This window comes from Panthera leo, chromosome C1 (assembly GCF_018350215.1).
Source record: "Panthera leo isolate Ple1 chromosome C1, P.leo_Ple1_pat1.1, whole genome shotgun sequence".
Classification (NCBI taxonomy): Eukaryota; Metazoa; Chordata; class Mammalia; order Carnivora; family Felidae; genus Panthera; species Panthera leo.
This window is the reverse complement of record NC_056686.1, coordinates 2,579,909-2,584,645: the sequence shown is the minus strand read 5'-3', so window position 1 is coordinate 2,584,645 and position 4,737 is coordinate 2,579,909.

Below are 4,737 nucleotides of genomic sequence, written 5' to 3'. Positions count from 1 at the left end.
ATCACTGAGCCGTTCATCCTGTCAACAGTACCTTCTCTGCAGCAATGTTGGGAGCAGGTAAAGTGCTTGAGGTATACAAGCAAATCAGCAAATGGTAGATGCCACGGATGGCGAGCTGCTGGCCTGCTGATACAGCTTGCCCAAAGTCTGAAAGCCAGGAAGAGGCAGGGTACCTGTCCTCCCAGGCCTCCTGACCCCAAAGCCCAAGCTTGTTCTGAGATATCAGCACATCCCAAACCTGGCCAAGCTCTGAATCACCTGGGGGGATTTCAAAAACTACCAGTGCCTGGGCCTTGGGTAGTGAGTGAGAACATTTGCAGATAGGTACGAACATCTTTTTATTTATTTATTTATTTATTTATTTATTTATTTATTTTTAAATGTTTATTTATTTTTGAGACAGAGAGAGACAGAGCATGAATGGGGGAGGGTCAGAGAGAGAGGGAGACACAGAATCCGAAGCTGGCTCCAGGCTCCGAGCTGTCAGCACAGAGCCCGACGCGGGGCTCGAACTCACAGGGCTCGAACTCACGGACCGTGAGATCATGACCTGAGGCGAAGTCAGCCGCCCAACCGACTGAGCCACCCAGGCGCCCCGAAAGTCTGTATTTTTAAAGAACAATTCAGGGGAAGCAGTCTCCCAGACCAGCTTAGAGGAAACTCTGGACCACTCCTGGCTCATCACCTGCTGGTGAGACCCACCGCTCTCCCCTGAGGCTGAATGATAGCACCATCACCTTGCCTGATAAGGGGTCTAGCCCTGGGTTTCCATCTCATACTAAGAAGTCACCAGTAAATGGTGGTGGGGGGGGGGCTATCATTTCCATCTCCAACCCCAGCTGAGACCCCAGCCCAGAGCCCTGGTGTTGCCAAGAGTGGCATAGAGGCAGCCCTCTGTACATCAGCCACAAAAAGATCCAGGGTGATGGTCTGCACGAAATTCTGGCCACTCTCACCGAGGTGTTTGCAGGTTTCTTTCTGTGGGAGCATAGCCTCCAGGTTCCCACCAATATCCAGTGTTTTATTTTTCCCCAAACGCTCCCCTCAACCCCCAATTAAAGACCTTGGCCCCCTAATTACCAGAGTGGGCATACCATGCCAGTAAGAGTTCTCTCTGGGAATTTTCCTGTTGGAGTATGTTAAGGGTTGAACTGTGTCCCCCCCAAACCCTATGTTGGAGTCCTAAGCTCCAGCACCTCAGAATGTGGCCTTATGTGGAAATGGGGTCATTGCAGGTGTAATAAGTTAAACATGCTGGAGTAGGGTGAACCCTTAATTCAACCCACTGGGTGTCCTCACAAAAGGGGAAATATGGGGCACGGAGATACACAGGGACAGTGCCATGTGAATGAAGTAAGATTCAGGAGACATGTTCACAAGCCAGGGAATTCCAATGACTTTTGGTGAACCAGCACAGGCTGAGAAAGAGGGACAGATTCTCCCTCACAGATCTCAGAAGGAACAAAATCTGGCAACACGTTGATCTCTCACTTCAGCCTCCAGAACTGGCAGAGAATAATAGATGGTGTTGGTCTGAGCCACCCTGTCTGTCGTGCCTTGTCACAGCAGACCCAGGACACTCATGCAGAGCAGTAGTGGGGACCTCCTACATCTGGGGAAGGAACCAAAAGAATGTCCTCACGGGCCACAGGCTCTTCTGCTCCTGGGACCACAATGAAACTCATCTCACACAGGTAAGAATAAGGTCAGGAGAATGCTAGCAGGAAACAAAAGATTATCTGGATGGCAACAGAACACTGTTTCTAGTCCCCACAACTCCAGGGACAAGCTGAAAACTCCTCCTTGGACTCCATGGCCTCCATGCAGATGCCCTTTCTGATTGCATTGCTGTCAGCAGGATACTTTGGGTTGTAGATGACAGAAACCTGATTATGGCATGTGCTTTCTGGAACAAGTGAGACTTTGGCCAGTGTCAGACCTTTAAAAGCCAAAGTCATGATCCCAGACCCAAGTCCTAAAGGAAAACTCAACTCTGAAGGTCTTCACTGCACCTGTTCACCTGTTTCCACCTTGTTTCCAGGCCAGAGCATGACACCAGGCTTTCTCGTTGGCCGTTACTGGTGACTTCCTTCCCAATGGTCACTTTCACTCACTTCTTCCTGCAGCAAAGTGCTCCACAGCCACATGCGCAGAAGGTAGGGAAGCTTTCTCTCCTTTGGAACTGAAAAGTGGTTGGTCTGAGCCAGTCCTTTCCCTTGTCAAGGATTGGCTTAGGCACTGAGGTGTGGCTGGTAGGATTGAGAGAATCATCACTTTCCTGCTGGTTTAAGAAAAGACAGAATCAAGGGGTGCCTGGGTGGCTCAGTTGGTTGAACATGTGACTCTTGATTTGGGCTCAGGTCATGATCTCACGGTGAGTGAGATCGAGCCCCATGTCAGCTCCATGCTGACAGTGCAGAGGCTGCTTGGAATTCTCTTTCTCCCCCTGCCCCTCTCCCCTTCTCTCTCTCTCTCCCTCTCTCAGTAAAGGACAGAACCATGGCCTGGGGGACCCATGTTTTCCTGTGAGATCCAAAATCACTGCGTCCATTCTCTTCCCCTGGAAGGCAGCATGCCTGAAGTACATCAGATGGCAGAATGGGAGATGAGACGCTTCTGGGCTTTGTCACCATGACCCTGAAGTGGCAGAACCTGGACCCACCCCACCCCTTGTCTTGTTGTTTTGTGGCGTAACGAATGTCTTATTGTTTACGCTTTCTTGGTCAGATCTTCTGTTACTTGCAGTCAAAAGCATCCTGAGTTTCATACCTTCTGAAGCAAAGGTACACAAAAATGATTGCTCATCTAGGGCAGTAGTGCTCATGGGTGGGCTGCTGTCCGTGGTCCTGGTCTTGCATGGGTTCAGAGAGGGCACCCAGAATGCATGTACATAAGGAAAGATGATGTGAGGGGACAAGACACTGTAAATACCAAACTGATGCATTGGGATCTGCCCTGAGAGCCTCCATGATCAAGCCAGGAAGTGTCTTGCCCCAGGGAGCCAGTACTCTCAAATAAATAGCCCATTACTCAGCATTGCATCTGGGAGCTGTGTTTACGAGACTCCTTTAGCAAAAGGACAGAAGGGAAACTGACACGTTGCCAAAGAAAAGGGACTTACACTTTGTGTTCTCTCTTTTTTTAAATACACCGGGACCTAGCTTACAAGCCTGAAAGTCACAGTGAGCTTCTTCAGAGCTGTGGGGATATCTTTGCTGTCTGTTAGACGCAAACTGTGTGGCGCATCGAATGACACTTCTACCCAGGGAGACTTGGGAGGGAAGAAGAGGACAGGTGAGCTGCAGCCACACTCCCACCACGGATGCCATCTTGGGCAGGAGGAAGAAGCAGTGGAAACTTGGAAACCAGAACTCTTTATCCAAATGAGATCCAAATTTATCTAAAGAGACTGGTTGTAAGGTTTTGGATGCCAACACATACACTATTCTTTTTTCTTCCTAGTTTCCCAGGGCTGTTTTAACAAAGTACCACAAACTTAGAGGGCATATGACAGTAGAAATGTATTCACTTGTACTTCTGGAGGCCAGAAGCCCCAGATCAAGCTGGTGCTCTGAGATAGAATCCATGGCATATTTGTCCCCAGTCTTCTGATGATTTGGCGTCAATAGTGGGCATTCCTTGGCTTGTAAGTGCATCATCCCAATCTCTTCTCCATCTTCACATGGCACTCTCCTTGTGTGCATGTCTGTGTCCATGTTTCCCCTTTTGATAAGGACATCAATCATGTTGGATTGGGACCCATTTCTAATGATCCCATCACAACTTAACTACATCTACAGACCCTGTTTCCAAGTAAGGTCACCTTCAGGGGCATTGAGGTGGATGAGGTCCTGACATATTTTTTAAGGGACACTAATCAATCGGTAACACCTCCTTAGTTCAGAATGGATGGTTTGAGCAGAAAATATATGTGTCAGAAAGATAAAGACCAAAACAGCAGGCTTGAGCGGCTAGTAAAATGGACTAAGAATGTGTAATCTCGACCAACAACCACACTGAGCTCCCCAGATTGAGTATGTCCTTCTCAAATGCTCCAGGGGTACTCAACACTCGGTGGAGTATAACTCAACAAACCCCCTTTGTGGGTAGGCAAATGCAGAAGCAAAAACAAGAGGCTGAGCCTGCTTCCAGATTTACCCATCAGAGAATTCCCTCCCACTTTGGACTAGGGTAGGTTCTATGGATATAGTTACATGATTCAAAATAAATGCAAAATAAAATACACTATAATACATATATTAATATACCGTTTGGGAGTCTAGACTGGGTGACAGAAATAGATAAATATTCCAAAAGTCTGAAATTTCAAGGGTTGGGCCATACCTCATCCCGGTTGGCATGGATGCCTGCCTACTGGTGTCCCTGACTTAAGCAGGTCCTGAAAAAATGTTTGTTAAATAGACATACAGATTAATGTGTCTGAAATGGGGGTGAGTCTGATAAGGTAATTAAATGCTTCTTTTCAAGCCAAAGAGAGGGATCTGAGAACAAACTGACCTGCTGACGCCTTGATCTGGGACCTCCAGCCTCCAGGACTGTGGGTGGGGAAACAAATGTCTGCTGTTCAAGCTCCCAGCTGGCGGTACTTGGTGCGGCAGACCTCACACGCCGATGCGGGGGGTATAGAGAAGCACTGAAAGGTCTCCAAAGGGGGACCGCACCCAAAGTGAACATACCCCACAGAGTCAGAGGCCATGAGCTCAGGGTTCCAACAGA